General features: G+C 37.4%; 1 pseudogene; it reads right to left on the reverse strand.

Annotated features, from left to right (window-relative positions):
• Positions 1–19182, reverse strand: part of LOC121400808 — a 95326-nt pseudogene that overhangs the window by 15928 nt on the left and 60216 nt on the right.

Raw genomic sequence — 19182 nt, forward strand, 5'->3', positions numbered from 1 at the left:
AAGGTCATGGAACTCCGAGGTAACTTCTAATATCCTCATATTTTACAACTGGGGGTACTTTATTTATTATAATACACAAGTTTCAATGAGTCATGTGACAGAAATGACATCAGAACTCACCGTTTAGAACTGATGACATCAGAACTCACCGTTTATAACTGATGACATTAGAACTCACCGTTTATAAGGATATAATTTACAAGATATTCATGGCTTTTGTGTATTATATTAACTCTCTTGTCTTTATTAAAGTTCCCTGGATATTTGAAATAAAAAGTGGTAACTTCAAGTATTTACAACAACATACAACTTTAAATTACCCATCGTATACAAATTGACCTAAGCGCAATATCACTAGCAAATTTTCACTAGGCACATTTTCGCTATCAAATGCTCGCACTGCCGAAGTAACGCTAGCGAAAAGTCGCCATCATTCGGCGGCCAAGGCGCAACTTCACATATTAGTGAGTTAGCGTAGTGGTAGTGAATTTGCGCCTGGCAAAGTGGTGCGATGTGTGTGAAGCAGTCGCTGGCTACAATTCGCCCTTTAGTGAATCTGCCCAAGAGAGTCTAAAAAAATATTCTTAAAGGGATACTGTCATGGGAAAAAAAAAAATTTTCAAAATGAATCAGTTAATAGTGCTGCTCCAGCAGAATTCTGCACTGAAATCCATTTCTCAAAAGAGCAAACAGATTTTTTTTATATTCAATTTTGAAATTTGACATGGGGCTAGACATTTTGTCAATTTCCCAGCTGCCCCAAGTCATGTGACTTGTGCTCTGATAAACTTCGATCACTCTTTACTGCTGTACTGCAAGTTGGAGTGATATCACCCCCTCCCTTTCCCCCCCCCCCATTAGCCAAACAAAAGAACAATGGGAAGGTAACCAGATAACAGCTCCCTAACACAAGATAACAGCTGCCTAAGATCTAAGAACAACACACAATAGTAAAAACCCATGTCCCACTGAGACACATTCAGTTACATTGAGAAGGAAAAACAGCAGCCTGCCACAAAGCATTTCTCTCCTAACGTGCAGGCACAAGTCACATGACCAGGGGCAGCTGGGAAATTGACAAAATGTCTAGCCCCATGTCAGATTTCAAAATTGAATATAAAAAAATCTGTTTGCTCTTTTGAGAAATGGATTTCAGTGCAGAATTCTGCTGGAGCAGCACTATTAACTGATTCATTTTGAAAGATTTTTTTTTCCCATGACAGTATCCCTTTAATTCAGGTAAACACAGAAATGTGAAGTAATCATATTTTTACTTTCTCATTTTTAGTCCATTTTCAAAAAAAAGTGAATTGCATTCTGAGCGAATATAATTCGGTTACAACGGTTCTGACCAGTTGGCGATACCAACGTCATTGGTTTGTATTTCCATTTTCTAGAGGCATTTATTTAATTAGAGCAACCTAAATGCTAGGAATAAAAAGAAGCCTGAACAGGATCTCTTCTGCCATCTAATTGAGATTTCAGTCATTGCGCCTGAAGGCTCCAACTGTCCATTTCACAGCGGGAGAAGCATCTTAATAAGTAAGAGAGCAATTTCACACTAAGATATACATCTCCAAGATCAGAATGGATATTTCTTAGCAAGATTTCAGCATATAGCTAAAATATGAAGACAGTACAAACAGATAAGAAGTGAAATCAAACGCCAACCTTTTAACTCGCTATAACAACTATACCCACTGGCTTTTTTGTGTTTTTTTTTGTGGCTCTTTCCACTATAATTTCTGTCTCCCAGTTCTTCTGCCTGTGAAACATGATCCTATACAAAGAACTGCTGGATCACAAGGTGCTTGTTTGTAACTGGGTTAGCATACTAACTTATTTGCTGCTGCAAGTTCTGATAGTAAATCTGCCAAAACGCTGCAAAAACTGTTTTTTCAAGGACGTGAAAAACAAAAGCTGAATTATATTCATTTGTTTGCGACTCGCAACCCCAGCAGTTAGAGAGATATATTCTGTCGGGAGAAATAAAGCTTAAAACAATAGTAAATGTGGATGAAACTTTCATAAATCTTTAACACGCCCTGGATTTATGACATTGTACTTTCCAACAAACCTTAAGCTTCCTTATCTTAATACACATTCTGCCAAAGCAAACTAAGTCGAAGTAAAACTCCTTAAGCCTCTACTGCCTCTGTAGAAACATCTTTTTTCCTTATACAATCAGTGCTGTCCCAAGAATTTTCCTCGGAAAGCAAGTGCTTACAATCTACACCCTATGGGGCCGTTATCAAAGGTTGAATTGATTTTCTTATATTGAAAACCTTTCACACGTTTTACCAGTGAGATAGAAAATTACTACAGGCATGGGATCCGTTATCCAGAAACCCATTATCCAGAAAGCTACAAATTATGGAAAGGCCGTCTCTCATAGACTCAATTTTATCCAAATAATCACGATTTTTTTAAAAGAATATCCCATTTTCTCTGTAATAATAAAACAGTAGATCCCAACTAAGATATAATTAATTCTTATTGGAAGCAAAACCAGCCTATTGGGTTTATTTAATGTTTACATCATTTTGTAGTAGACTTAAGGTATGAAGATCCAAATAACAGAAAGTTTCATTATCCCAAAGTTTCCAGGTTCCAAGCATTCTGAATTATAGGTCCCATACCTGTACAATTAAATTATTACCCTAATTACCGCATTGTGTTTTTCCACTGAAGAAAACATTTTCTAGATTTTATCAGGAGAAATAATGTTCTTAAAGGACCAAAACTTCAAATTCAACCAACTGGGAGGGGAAGTATTAAAAAAGTTTACTGCAATTTGTCAGCCTTGGTGTGGGGATGCACCTAAATACACGAGTCATTCTGGCATTACATATATCATGCTTGTTAATGGGTAACTATATTGAAAATGAAAATGTAATATCAGCTTAATCATACTGATATAGGAAAAGTTCTAGATATGGTGAATTAGAAAGTTCTGTACCATTTCTGAAATATTCAATTTTCTCTTTCATGCCTAGTGATGGGCGAATTTATTTGCGCAAATAAATTTGTGAAACCGCAGCGAAAATTCACCGGCGCAGGCATAAAAAAACTGCCTCCGGCGTCAAATAACCATAAAAATTAGACGCTGGCACAGTTTCGCAAAATTTTTCGGTGAAGCGAAATGCCCCAAATTTGCCCATCACTATTCATGCCTTCACTCTCATCATCGGTTTCTCTTCATCCTGCCTTCTTGCAGGAGTTGGGTGTCAGATTTTGATTGACAGTTAGATCCAATATATTTTTTACAGGGGACTTTCTTTTCTAGCAGATGTGTTAGAGCTCACTCAACTGACTCCAACTCAAACAAAAATCTAACAAAATAACTCCCTGGGGAAAGTGAAGAGTAACTTGATTATTTTAGAAACAGGTCAGAATTTTTAATTGGCTATATTTAGAAAATTTCTTATTTTAGCACGATGAGATTACATTTTCAAGATAGTTCACCTTTAACCATTTATGACCAATCTGGCACACTGTATGGCTGCTTAATGCATTTTACACTTAATGATAAAATTTTAAATGACCCCTCCTTGTCTTTGACTATGGCACCCCCCCATTCATTACTGGTAAAAAAATGGTATTCAATCATATATTGAACTATCTTTTGCAACATATAGGGGCAGATTAAGCTCGAGTGAAAAAAGTTCAAATTTCGAAGTAATTTTCTGGGTACTTCGACCATCGAATAGGATATTACGACTTCGTATTTACTTTGATTAGAAGTAAAAATCATTAGAATATTCGACCATTCGAATATCAAAGTCAAAGTACTGTCTCTTTAAAAAAACTTCGACTTCAATACTTCGCCAACTTAAACCTGCCGAAGTGCTATGTTAGCCAGAGCAATTTTTGGGTATCGAACAAAAATAAATTAATAAAATCGTTCGAATCGTACAATATGAAGTACGATCGTACGATCGATTGGAGTAGATTGGAGTCACTACATATCATCATTATTTGTGTCATGTCTACTAACAAACTTAAGTAGATCCTCCTCTTGTGATTGGAAAGTAACTAATCAATATGAAGGGTCTGAATCTTGTCACATTCAGCATTCCAACAATGAAGCAGTTACATCTCACAAAGAAACTCAAACAATGAAGCAAGTGCACATTATGTGCAGGGACCTTCAGGCAAGTGTTGGGTAAAAACTGGTACAAGACAAGTGGAAGTTTGCATTCGTTTTTTTTTTTTGTGATCCACTGGAAAATGTATTCATGTTTCTTTAAAGTATTATATACACCAGGGGAGTATTTATTAAAGTCTGAATGGTACAAACTCTAAAAATTTGAGTTTTGTCTACTGTAAAAACCAAGACTTTTTCAGAATTTATTAAAGCCCAATGCTGTAAAAAGCCCAAATCTGGAAATCCACCATCTCAGACCTGACAAGGTTGTATATAAGTCAATTGGAAAAGTTCCTGTCCTATTTGGAATTTTCTGTGGTCTGCGCTTGAATTAGCCCAAAAATCTGACTATTTCTGACTTTTTGGGCAAAAATCTAAAAAAAACTCTGGATTTTCGGCAAAAAACTTGCATGATTCAGTTTATGAACTCTATTTTATCGAGTTTGTCCCGATTAGATTAAATCGTGCTTTTTTATTAATAAATAAGGTCACATTGCAGATTCTAGTTTGGTCGGACTTTTTTTTAAATAAAATATCAGAAAAAAAAATTGGATTTTGAGAAATAATACCCCAGATGTATTGCTGGAAATACTTTGAAGGAGAAGGAAAGGTCAAATTGATGGGGGGTGGAAATGTTAGGGCACTCCCAAGAATTATAATCCCATTTCCCTCTCTGTAATAGTAAGCCTGCTTAAAAAAAGAAGGTCCTGTTTTAAGGGATGGAGATCTAAATTACAGAACAATCCCTTATCTGAAAACCCCCAGATCTCCAACTCCAACATCACAAGTCCTATACCTGTATAAAGACATGCAATATTTAAGTTCAATAACAAATGGCAATAAACTGATAAGTCTCCCTTTAATAAATGTAGTTAAAATACAAAAATTACCAAGTAAGGGAAAAACCAATTTCAAGGTCAAGCAAGCACACCAATGAAATTTAATGGGCCCATACAATGATAATTATCTAGTCAAAGTAGAGTTAAAGATCAGAAATAAAATATTCCAAAACTGCGATGGAGGCACTATAACTGACTGTAATTGCCAACTGCACATCAGAAGACATTTATACTGAGCCAGCTAATTTATATCCAACTTACTAAGCTTTACTCAGCGGCGTGGCATAAAGTAAGTCATGGCCTAAAGACAACGGCACAATCACATCAATTTCATTCCATATGGTCGGTCGCATTAAACGGAATAAAGATTACATCTCATTATATCCAGGAGATTAAAACTGTTTATTTTCATTGAGAAAATTTCACGAAAAATTCTCTAAAATTTTACATGGAAATATATAACAAAAAATCTATATTTTTTTAAATCATTTGTTTAATTTAAAAAAAACCCTTGTCTTGATCATAACACAGATTTGTGAAATAGTGTTTTTTTTATGGCAGGATGTGAGGTTGGAGTGGTCCTTTCCCTGAAAGAGGGAGATGTTTCACCCTAAGTTCTATGATGTTATGGGATGTCCACCTCCCTAGCTGATAAAAGTGGTGGGATTGTCATGTGCTAGGCTTTGGGTGCTCTTCCTGATGAGCAGACAAGAGTGCTGAGGGTTCAATTAGGATTCACTTTCTGGATTAAGGGTACCAGGACCCATTGAATAAGGATTAGTTACTGATAGACTGACCTTGTAGGTATAAGATATAGGTATAAAATAAGCAAGATTAGTAAACAAGAGCAGCTCAGTGCCCCAATTTAGAAGAAACACTGGACTGATTATTCCCCAGGAAATACTGACCTAGTACAGGGACCACAGTGGAAAGGGTTGTAGAATATCCTCCCTAACCCTGGATAGCATGTTATGGGGTGTCTCTACATCTAGTAAGGATTAATCTGTGAGTGGTATTCTACTGGATTATTTGTGCTACATTGGAGTATATTAATTTGCATTGTTGTTGCCTTCTGCTAATATAACAGAGATGAACTACATATAAAAGTTGTTTAACAGCCACTGGCACCTAATTGATTATTTAGCATGAGAGTTTTAGTTCAGCTATACCCTTCCTTAATTAATGCAGCAATGGCCCATTCTGAGAGAAACGGTAGCATGTGAGCCTTGTGTGATAGCTGTCTGTGTTAGCTATAGCAGCCTTATAAGCTTGGGTGTTTTTTAGGCTACTATCACCTGACAAATGGTGACATGGACACCTGTGAGGCAATGTACAATAAAGTCTGCAGCGCCTTCTATTGGCACTTTGCAACCACATTTTCAGGCTACTAAAATATGTGGCCCTTAAAGGAGAAACAAAACCTTAATAAAAACCCTAACCCCCTACCCTACATAGACCCCCCTCACTCCTCCTCCCAGCCTAGCTGCCCCCCAGGGCAAATACCCCTAACTCTTACCCCTTCGTGCAGATTCTGTCCAGTGGAGTTCACGGGCGTCATTTTCAGCCGCTTCGGAATGAGACCGGTGCTTCGGAAATTTCCGTGAGTTTCGGTGCATGTGCAGTTGTCGCGAATAAGAATAGCATGCGCTGTTTCACCAGTCTCATTCCAAATATTACCGAAGAGAAGAATCAGATATAATAACCACCTGCCAATATGCCTTTGGAAAAAATATGGATTATCCCTTCTGTACTTACAAATATTTCTCCAGCTCTTAAAGTCTGGTTGTGGATGAATATCTTGGAAGTGCCTTCATGCCCTGAAACATTGTTGTCTGGACTGAGGGTTTCTTAACAGGTTCTTCCTGTAAGGACAATAAAATGGGTTTATGTTTTTTTTATATATCCTTATATAGCGCTCAAAGTGAGACAGAGTAAGTTGTTTTGCGTTTGTTATGGGAATCCATTCGCTCAATACTGCTCCTTGCAGCAGAGATTTACAATTTTGAACAAGGATAAGGACGAAGAATATGTGCTTTTTAAAAGAACTGTATATTGCAGCCTACTTACAATGTAAGTCAATATTGCCAAACCTGTGCTGAATAATGAATTAACTCAGAATTTGTATGTGATTACATTTCAGTGCCATTCCAGACCCTCGCATTGTGATATCCCTTGATTCATATACATAATAATTTATTAACTGTCACGCCTTTCACAAGCAGCTCATCAATCAGCAGGCCGATGAGCCAGTCAGTTGCACCATCTGGCACATAGTGAGAAACATCTCAACAGATTCAAGGCTTTCTGCTAAGTTTTGCTTCATTAATGTTCCACAACGTATTGTGATGTCCACTTGGGTGCACCCACCCTTAATCTAGGTTAGCTCTCACTTGCTTCTGCTTTCCATTCTGCAAATTACTTTTCTCTGATAATTCAATATGGCGCCAGTGTTTCACAGGTGAATGCTTGCTTTTAAATAAGATGATGCTGATTGGCTGCTATTAGTTACTGCTCCTGGGCAAATGTTGTGCTTTTATAACATAAGCCCAGTAGTTTTTAAATGCCACTTACCATGACAAATACAAAAAAATTTGAAAAGTTTTCCATGTAAGATGTTTCAATGACCAGGAACAAAATAACTTGGGGTACTCCTCTTCTCTAAATATCCACTCAGAAAGTTTTAACTCATCCAATGGACAATTCTAAGGCTTATAGTTTACTAACATTTTATTATTCTATCAATTAAATAAAATCAATTACACTTTCTTTATAAAAAGGTCCAGTTCTATATTTTGAATAAGCCCATCATTTCTTAAAGGAGAAGGAAAGCTACGGAGGCATTTTATTGCCAATAGAGTAGCTGCAATAGTGCAAGCTAGAATGCTATATTTATTCTGTAGAATGTTTTACCATACCATACCTGATTTAAAAGCTCTAGAAACTCTCTGTTTGTTTAGAATAGGAGCTGCAGTATTAACATGGTGTGACATCACTTCCTGCCTGAGTCTCTCCCTGCTCTGGGCTCAGAACAGTAGAGGAAGAAGGGGGGGAGGAAGAGGAGCAAACTGAGCATGCTCTTGCCCAGGGCAATGAGGTTTAAGCTGAAGGCAGGAAGTCTGATACAGAAGCCCATGAGTACATAATAGAAGGAAAGAAATGCAGTGTTTCTTTTGACAAGGGACTCAGAGAAGCACTACTTTGGGTGTTTACTGGTATATTTAGATGGACCTATCTGATAAGGCTTACTTAGTTTTAACCTTTCCTTCTCCTTTAACAGTATATAATTCAAAGATTTCCCTTTGTTCTAATCACATTGGAATGATATTTCTATCTCCCTCTCGATTCACATGGTCCCAAAACAACTCTTTGACTTTTTCCATACATTACCATTACAGATGCAGTTGAGGATATAAATATAATTATATAAAATCCCACAAAATGCTTATAGACACAATCATTTTCAAGCAATACTCTTCAGTGAAAGAATTCAATGAAATGATTAAAGCTGAGTGAATACCTTAAATTGTTTTGGCAAAGATTGGAAAAGTTCTGTGTCGGATGCCATGGTGAACTTTGAAGTTTTATTCCATTAGAAATCTCCTGGTGTTTGGTGGAACTGAATTCATCAATGAGTAAGATCTTGGGGGAGCATCTTCAAATAAAACAAGACCTTTGTAGGTAAGGCTTTTGATTATGAGAAGAAATGGCCACAGAACATACCTTTTCTCTCACTCTCTACTAATTTCCCTTTAATTCAGATCCATGTCTTGGGGCACTGATTCAGCAAGAACTATAGTAAAGCATTGAAGAAACCCCTATGTAGCAGATCATTAAAATGCATATACAATGCTCAGTAATAAGCATTCCATGATTATGTTGTTTTTGTATCTATGTTTTATATTCATATTGATACACAAGCATATTATATAATATCAGGCTGATTTATAAATTTTCAAGTTCCATAAAAATTTTTAAAAACTTTGCACGTACCCATTTCCCCCATGAGTATGTATTTTTATTCTTGAATGCAAGCATATTTAAGAAACAACTCAAACAGCAAAATTATGATTGCGTTTTGTTGGTCGAAAAAGAAGCAAACAAAGCCAAAAATCTAATTGTTTCACTGATTTTCTAAAGGTTGAAAATCTTGGCTGTTTTAATAAAATAAAAACAAAATCTTCAAAACTGAAATCTTTCCATTGTCTCCTATAAAAAATTTTATTTGATGTTTTTTCACACAAATTTTCTGTTTTTAATAGTGATAAATAAAGTTTTTTTTATAAAAAAAAAAAATCATGACATGAGTATATTGATGGCCTACAATTGCAGAAAAGGGCAATATTAAATTGTAAGAAAGTAGCCCCCAGAAGGAGGAGCAATGTTGGAAAGGTTTGCATCTGTTTAGCTAAAAGAATATTAGTGAGGTTAGGCACTGTTATTGGGCAAACAGACCTGCTGGGAGGGGGCTCTGAGAAATCAGCCCCGGTGGGCTCCAGCCCCCCAGTCCGACCCTGGCTCTGATGTTGTTCTGCTTAGGAAAGATGTGAGAGGTTTCTAATCTTTTTCCTAAGCAGAAGAACATCAGAGCAGCCTCTTTCTTTCTTCTGACAACTTCCTTGACTACTTGGTGGTCAGACTGGTGGGAAACTGACCAGCAGGTGGTGCTGTTGAAACAAAATTCATTCATATTAACAGCACATGTTGCAAGAAAATATAAATAAATAATGAATTTAAATGGCAAAAGCGCTTCGAATAGCATCCTCATCAATTTTATATTTGCTTATTTTAAAGGTTTACTTATCCTTAAATATTTGTACCCCTCTCCTCACTCAGTCTCTTTATTCTCCTAGTTTCTTTTCCTTACCTACTATAATGTATCTTTCCATCTATTGTGCATCCTTGTTTTCTTACAGATATTGGGAATGAGCACAATACATGCCAAACGGTTAGGAGCAAAACATGTCACTGACGCCTGGGCACACTGGGAATTTTTCAGGTATCCTGGCTGGCAAGTCCAACACTGCATCTATATATTTTAGAGAAAAATAACATTGTAATCAGAACACTCTTATTTGGTACACAATTTCAGAGTACATTTAACATGCATACCATGACTGAGGATAAACACAAAACACACAAGCTGAAACAGAGCTTACTCCAGTAACAGTAACTCTCTTTTATTTGCTTGTGTTGCACAAATACTGATATATCCAAGGCTAAACAATGGGCACCCAAACTACACAAGTCTCTTTATGCATTTTGGGATGCAATTGCCTTCCGGACAGTTGTTATCTCCTGCTGACTTGATGCAATGCAAGGGGACAAATGATTTAAAGGGATACTGTCATGGGAAAAAAATTTTTTTTCAAAATGAATCAGTTAATAGTGCTGCTCCAGCAGAATTCTGCACTGGAATCCATTTCTCAAAAGAGCAAACAGATGTTTTTATATTCAATTTTGAAATCTGACATGGGGCTAGACATTTTGTCAATTTCCCAGCTGCCCCAAGTCATGTGACTGGTGCTCTGATAAACTTCAATCACTCTTTACTGCTGTACTGCAAGTTAGAGTGATATCAACCCCCTCCCTTTTTCCCCCCAGCAGCCAAAAAACAGAACAATGGGAAGGTAACCAGATAACAGCTCCCTAACACAAGATAACAGCTGCCTGGTAGATCTAAGAACAACACTCAATAGTAAAAACCCATGTCCCACTGAGACACCTTCAGTTACATTGAGAAGGAAAAACAGCAGCCTGCTAAAAAGCATTTTTCTCCTAAAGTGCAGGCACAAGTCACATGACCAGGGGCAGCTGGGAAATTGACAAAATGTCTAGCCCCTTTCGCAGTCCCTGCACAAATGCATATGAGCAGGTTTACTCCAGTTCTTGCCAAACATATACGTAAACACCACATAGAGAGTGTCTTGGTCCGATTTGAACTCAGGTCACCAATGCTGATGTAGGGGACAGATAAATAATGTCCTCATTTATTGGTAATCCTCTAAGGTTTGGCCATCGAAGGGCTTCTTAAGGCAGCCATAAATGTTAAGATTTTTAAAAGATCTTTTTATTATTGTAAGACCAAGCTTATCTTGAAACAATCATTTAAGTGTATGATTTGTCCATCAACTAAAAAAGACAATTTCAAGAGATATCGTCTGGTTGAAGCCATGAAAACTGAGTGTATCTGCCTGCTTGGCCCTGCAAACAATTGGACAATGGATACATTTCACTGTGAACAATAAAAATCTTCTAACCTGCCCGACTGATTTTCTGACCAATGTCGGATGATAAATCGTTAGCTGCACGATCTTTCGCTGCCCACTAACCTCATGATCATTTGACGGATTTGTCGAATCGCACTAAAATCAGTCGGTAAGGAGAGAAAAATTTTGATGTCTATGGTGAGCTTTAGTCTGTGGAGGGAGAAATTATCCTCTTCCTGGGTCAAAGCATGAATAATAGCTTTCCCCAGTTTGGTCACTAGGTGGCAGTGTGTTATGATATAAAAAGGAAAGCCATGCGGTTGTAAGGGCTTTTGCCAGAGACTCCTATAGGTGGAAGGGAGTCAAGCATGGAACACATTATTAGTGCAGGATTTAGTAAGGGGCAGCTATCTCCTGTCATATGACACTTTAGGAGAGTTAGTCAGATCCAGGGCTACCTAGTCGAGCAGCTTTTGACTCACCAAGGAGTGGTAAAAGGGGCTAGATCCCCACTGGCATTGTTGCCTAAAAAGGGAACCAGTTTTAGGGACTAGATAGTTTATCTATCATCTATCTATCTTTTTATCTATCTCTCTATCATCTATCCATCCATCTATCTCTATTCAGTTAGGCCACCTCCTCCACTGAAGTCTGGTTACCTACCTTTAGGAGGCAACTCATATCCCTACAGGACTTTGTCTTCTGGTCTAGAAATAATGTTAAATATTTGAAGGAACTCCTGTAACCTCAGGGGCTCATGTATCAAAATCCTACATTTTCATACTAATTTCTGAAAACCACTCCGACTAAATCTGCATGGACTCCCCCCCCCATTTATCATACATTTTCACAAAAATTTCTTGTGCGGGAAAATCATGGAAAAGTCCAAATCAAATGCTTTTTTTTCGGATTTGACTGCGAAAACCACAAAATCATTGAATTATTATTCAAAATTATTGAATGAAACCCCGTGCAGATCAGGATATCTTCAAAATGTCAATGGGACATCAATCATTGACTTCTACATGAACTCAGCAGGTCTGAGTTGGGGTACTTTTTTATTTAGACTTTTAACACCAATGGGGTTCAACAAATTTCAAAATTTTTTATTTTTCCCCCCTGCGAAAAAATTTTCAGTTACCTTCTCAGTTACCTTCTCTCTTTTTCTGTTTGCTATTGAAAACAATAGTTTACCTTAAACAAACAATTTCCCCCCAATCGACTCTATTTCACTAAACATTACAAATTGTTTAGAGACAAAAACACATTTTGTGATAAAATTGTGAATAATATTAAATTCATTTTAATATTATTAAAGATCGCCATGTGGTGCTCACTGGAATAACCCCGGACTGTGGAGCACTGACCCAGGGTTTCAGGTAAGTATATACGATCACTTAGGTGTACCTAACTTTTGGCAACCCCAAGTAACTCAGCCTTTCCTTCTCCTTTAAAAATAATTTTCCCATGGCAGAATGCGTTGAAGGACAAGAATAAAATAAGCAACATATGCATTAATATAATAGGATTGGGCTAAATTTCTATTAAAATTTTACTTTTTAATATAAATTAGAGGGGTAAAATTACATACGAACCCACTGGTTAAAAGAAAGCACTTAATCCACTAGGTCACCACAACAGCTCATAATACATTTGTCTCTTCTCCCTTGGTAACTCATGTACTATATATTTGTACCAATAGCATTAGCTTGTGCTTTGCCTCTAGTGGCCACAACTATTATTACATGCTGGTAAATGCACTAAACGCGGAGAGGCAACTTTAACACATCGCACTTGCTGCTGCTTGTCTAGTGTTACAGTGCGATTAACTCACAAAAAGAATGTGGCTTCATCTGTATTCACAGATGGAAATCTTCTGCTTCAGTGTAGGGAGGCACAGAGAGACAGATTCTTTTAAAGGGCAAGTTTACTTTGTGTGAAAGTAAATGTTAAAAAAAATTAAGTTATAGTTGCCTGAAGGACAATGGTGAATGAAGACAGTTTGTTAAATAGTGCATATTTATAGCCCCAATAGTTAGAGGCCTATTTACTAAAAGTTGAATTTTAGTGGTTTTATAGGTTTTTGAAACCACAATTAAACTGTATTTCTCTAAAACCACAAATACTGTGACAATTATTAAAAGATCAAGATAAAAAAAATCCAAAAACCACAAATTTTTCATGAATTAACAAAAAAATTGTACAACAATGAACATTCTGATGTTCAAAAACCTCTAAAACCACAAATGAAAGTTTGAACTTCCATGGACTTCTAAATGACCTTGAGAGCTTTTACTTGGCGTACTTTTGTATTCATATATTTTATGGTTTTTACACTTTATAAATAAAGAAAAAAACGTAGATTAAGTAACTATACGAAAAATTTATTAGTTTGTGCTAAAAACTACGATTCTGAGAGACGACCATTCTACGAACATTCATAAATCAGCCCCTAAGAAACCAGAATTCCCAGAATTCAAGAAGACAGTAGAAAACAAATGCATTTGTTCAAAATTTTCACAATCACAAAATCTAAAATTGCTACTAAAATCAATTTTTCCCCTTGATTTTATTGAGTTTTTCCCCGATCCGAATAAATTGAGTTTTTTAAATAATAAATAAGGTCAAATTATGGACTCTACTTTTTGACTTTTTTAAAATAAAATATAAGAAAAAGTTGGACTTTGATAAATAACCCCCAAAGTGTCCTCAATTAAAAATTACAGAGACTGTAGAGTCTGTTGCTCATACCAAAAATTATGATGTGTCCATATTATCTAAAGCATTTAATGTTTTACCTTTCAATATGTATCCTGCCCTTGTATGATTTATCTAAGGATAAATTTACATATATATCATTTGCACTATATTAGTTAGAATGGTCTCCACTAAGGCCATCATTATTTACTATCCAGCTGTTTTGATCTTATTTGATGTACTTGTAGGATATTCTTAATCACTTAATCACATTTTGTCATATTTGTTGTTTACTAAACATCCATTCTCTCTGATTCAATTCAAGCAAATTTGGAATCCAAGTTTCTCTGTGACTACTGATGACTTTGCCTGACTTCTCTGTTCTACTTCAAAATCAATCTTCTTGCTGAGTACATTCATCACAGTGTAGACACATTATTTTGCATTATACCCAGAGCTGTCATTTTCGCCTCTACAGCTCAACAAATTGCAGTATTTCTGACTACTTGTCTGAACTCCTGATGCTGTGGAATCCAAAAATGATCTATAACTAGGAAAAGTAATCCTTTTTATTTTCGCTGGAAATATGAGTCATTTCTGTAATGTCAAAGCAAACAATACAGCAGTAGGCATCACCCATTTTTATTTGAAGCTGTGGTTGACTCTTTAAAATGGTTATCCTTGTAGCCTTTCTTCGGCATCATCCACATCCCATCAAAACTCATCCCTCACAAGTGCTGTTCACAGCTATCATGCAGAACAATTTACAGAAACCCACATTGAACTAGTCATCCGAAGTGGAAGCAAATGGGAAATTTTGCCTTGAGCCATGTGCCTCAGATAATACAATTTCTAGAGCCACTGCATCCATGTTGGAGAATTTAAGGGGTTACTTAGATGATGAGTTAAGGAGAGTAGTGCTTTAACTTGATTTCCATTTAGGTGTCACGGCCGGCACCCGATACCAGAACAAATGCCAAGCACCCTGGTCTCGGCTCGGCTTCACCAGTAGTGTGACCACCGTTGGGCTTCGGGAGGAGCCCTCAGCTTACTTGGGTGCCACCTGGACTTAACGAGGGGTGCAAGGCGAGATGTTCTGGGTGGCGAAGGGGCAAACACGGGATGTTCTGGCAGGCTGGGTCAAACACGGGTAATCAAACAGACTAGATTCAGAACAGATCAAACGCACAAGGCTCAGGAACCACAAGAAACAAGTTCTATCACGGGCATCAGTCAGCAGTCAGAATGGGCCTTTTATAGGGCAAGAATTCCACGCCCCAGTACGTGCACTTTCGCGCCAGAACACGCTGGCGCAATCACGCCAGCGCCTGCAAGAGGCGCGCAGGCGCGCCGCACACCCTAATGGCGCTGGGAGGAGGAAGAAGAAGGAGCGCGGCGGCGTGGCGGCCGTCCACGCCGCCGCACCGCTAGACCACCAGGTACTTTTATTACATTAGGTTTTTTTGTTTTCACCTACTTTCATTCTGTTCTTATTAATAAATTTACCAAACAGACCCAGCAACATTTTTTTAGGCTTAAAGATTTGGTTTATTTTCTTTAAATTCTCACCTTCTTTATACTTTTTACAAGGTCATACATGAAAAAGTGTTTTTATGTTCAAAATACTGAGATGTATTACAGGCATGGGGCCTGTTATCCAGAACATTCGGGACCTGGGGTTTTCCGGATAACCGATTTTTCCATAATTTGGATTTTTATAGAAAATCATCTAAACATTAAATCCAATGGGCTGGTTTTGCTTCCAATAATGATTAATTACATCTTAGTTTGGATCAAGTGCAAGCTACTGTTTTATTATTACAGAGAAAAAAGGAAATCATTTATTAAAATGGATAAAATAAAATGGAGTCTATGGGTAACGGCCTTTCTGTAATGGAGTTTTCTGGATAACGTGTTTCCGGATAACGGATCCCAGACCTGTGCATATTTTAATAATCAATTTTAAAGAAAAAAAACGAATTCCAAGAGTAACCCTGCAGAACTTTACATAGTCTGTTGATCAACACTGTAGTGCAGACATACCCCTCCCAAGTTTACCCCATGTACAGTACAACCATTAAAAATAATATAAATGCAAGTTATACACTAAATGGCAGTGTGTTGGGAGTTTCCTTAAATGGGAAGGATCTTGGGGTTTTTGTAGATAACAAGTTGTCTAATTCTGGGCAGTGTCATTCTGTGGCTACTAAAGCAAATAAAGTTCTTGCATAAAAAAGGGCATTAACTCAAGGGATGAAAACATAATTCTGCCTCTTTATAGGTCCCTGGTGAGGCCTCATCTGGAGTATGGGGGGCAGTTTTGGGCTCCAGTCCTTAAGAGGGATATAAATGAGCTGGAGAGAGTGCAGAGACTAAGTGCAACTAAACTGGTTAGAGGGAGGGAAGAGTTAAATTATGAGGGGAGACTGTCAAGGTTGGGGTTGTTTTCTCTGGAAAAAAGGTGCTTGTGAGGGGACATGATTAGACTTTACAAGTACATTAGAGGACATTATAGACAAATAGCAGGGGACCTTTTTACCCATAAAGTGGATCACCGTACCAGAGGCCTCCCCTTTAGACTAGAAGAAAAGAACTTTCATTTGAAGCAACGTAGGGGGTTCTTCACAGTCAGGACAGTGAGGTTGTGGAATGCACTGCCGGGTGATGTTGTGATGCTGATTCAGTTAATGACTATAAGAGGGACTTGGATGATTTCTTGGACAGACATAATATCAAAGGCTATTGTGATACTAAACTCTATAGTTAGTATAGATATGGGTATATAGAATTTAATTAAAAGTAGGGAGGGGTGTGTGTATGGATGCTGGGTTTTCATTTGGAGGAGTTGAACTTGATGGACTTTGTCTTTTTTCAACCCAATTTAACTATGTAACTATGTAACTATGTAACCATCCTCTTACCTCCATGCTAAGATCAGTACCTATTGATTTGCTGTATTCTGTCTGATAACCTTTACTATTTTGCTCTGCATCCTCTAATTTTCATTAATTGTAATTCCCCGTTATATTTCCCAGTCATTGATGCATTAAGGAAATTAATCTAGCTACTAAACCAAAACAATTTTATACACTCGCAGTTATAGATCTCTGCGAGAACGGTTCATTTAGGAAAATTGGAGTTTTATTTAGAATAATCAAACATAAATTCTGATTGCACCAGCAGAAAACAATTAAAAACTATTTTTATGTGATAACTTTTTTGGTGACAATGAGGATAACTATTCCAAAGAAACTAGAGCAAATTGACTAAAGGGTGAATTTTTGCCTGTTATGGCTCCGCCACACTTCGTTGGAGCATTTCATAGCGAACTTTCACTAAACATTCATTTCTGCCTAGCGAAACTGCGTCAGTTCACTTGTGCTTAGGTCAATTTGAATAGGGTGGGTACTTATAGGTCATATACTGTATATATATTTCTTTATTGCAGATGTTGGTGCAAATGCTTGAAGTGGCCACTTATTATTATCCATGTCTAAGGAATCAAAATAAAAAAGCAAGTATTTAGGAGTGCTCTACCCTCTTATATTCACCTGTGTAGGTCCAGGTGCTAAACTGGAGGACCTTTGCCTGCAAGCTGGGTCAAGTTTCACATCCAATGGAAGAAATCCAGTAGCACACCGGTGTGCTACTGGATTTCTTCCATAAGGAATCAAAATAAAGACAATAGAGATCCTCTAATGTCCTAGACATGAGCCCACCCTAAAACTATGGGCATGCCCCTCAAATGGTAAAAAATGTTAAAGGGATTCTGTCATGATTTTTATGATGTATTTTTATTTCTAAATTACACTGTTTACACTGCAAATAATTCACTCTACAATATAGAATTTCATTCCTGAACCAGTATGTGAAGGAATAATCGTTCGATAAACGACCAAAAAAACGTAGCCAAGCCTATGAGGACCTTCCCCATAGGCTAACATTGGGTTCGGTAGTTTTAGGTGGCGAACTAGGGGGTCGAAGTTTTTTCTTAAAGAGACAGTACTTCGACTATCGAATGGTCGAATAGTTGAACGATTTTTAGTTTGAATCCTTCGATTCAAAGTCGAAGGTCGAAGTAGCCCATTCGATGGTCGAAGTAGCCAAAAAACACTTCGAAATTCGAAGTTTTTTTACTTCGAATCCTTCACTCGAGCTTGGTGAATGGGCCCCTTAACCTATTCTGAACAAACACATGGCTGCTTATAGCCTTTTCCGATCAGCAAGAGTAAAAATCTTTGCCTAGGCTTTAACCACCCTGATAGGACGCGTTGACACCATATGGAAAAACATTAGACCTTTTTCAAGAAGATAGAGAGGCAGGAGCCCCTTGGACTTTGCTATCTAGAATGGAAACCCTGTTGGGTGTTTCTGCAACCTCTAGACTATTACTCCTTCTCCATTGTGTGTGTTCCTATTTTTGCAAGGAAGAAAAAGCAGTGCTTCATGTCTAGTGATTTATAAAGATTTATGGACCACTATAGGTACAGCACAGGTAGGGAGTAGACACTTTTCATTTTTCTCATTCAACCTCCATACGGAATTTCATTCATCTCATTCAGCCTCCATACTAAATAAAACCCTGAGTATTGCTAGATTTGTAATCCCTGTAAAATAGGACTTTAGCCCTGTATTGAGAACATAGTGTACACACAAGATGTGGACTAAGGATTACCCATAAAACCCAGTGAAACCTGCAGTGGTTCCTCAGTACTCCAGGAATCTAAGATACATGGCCCACATTTGTAAATGCAACTGAAATATTGTATGATTTTTCTTTGTAGATTTTATGCTGCCTGCGTCGTCCTTGGGATTAAGTCTTTACACGACCACCATATTGTCCACTGGTAAGCACTATAGAGAGTTAAAGGGCTTATAGTGTCAGTATTAGACAGACTGGTGTATATCAGAATAAAGTGGCTTTCTTACAGATGTGGAAAGAGGGCTTTGAATTCTAAGATCATACTAGATATGGCTAATATTATAAAGGCGAGGAGTGATCCTTTAGTTTTCTGTTGAAAAACCAAAAACTGCTGATCATTTTTTTTCTTTCACTACAGGGATTTAAAGCAGATATTGTGCTAGACGGTGCTGCATATGCATAAACTGCAGATTTTGGGTTGTGCAAAGCAAGTAAGATATCCTGGTATTATTGTAGAATATATAAGGGAATGATTCAGTCCTAGGGCGAGGCCCATTGATTATGAGTGAACACAGTTTTGCTTGTACTTAAGGAATTGGCTACAGAGACAAAATGACCTACCCATGTGGAACTGGGAGTGTGAGGACAGTT

The sequence above is a fragment of the Xenopus laevis genome, chromosome 2S (assembly GCF_017654675.1).
Source record: "Xenopus laevis strain J_2021 chromosome 2S, Xenopus_laevis_v10.1, whole genome shotgun sequence".
NCBI classification, from domain to species: domain Eukaryota; kingdom Metazoa; phylum Chordata; class Amphibia; order Anura; family Pipidae; genus Xenopus; species Xenopus laevis.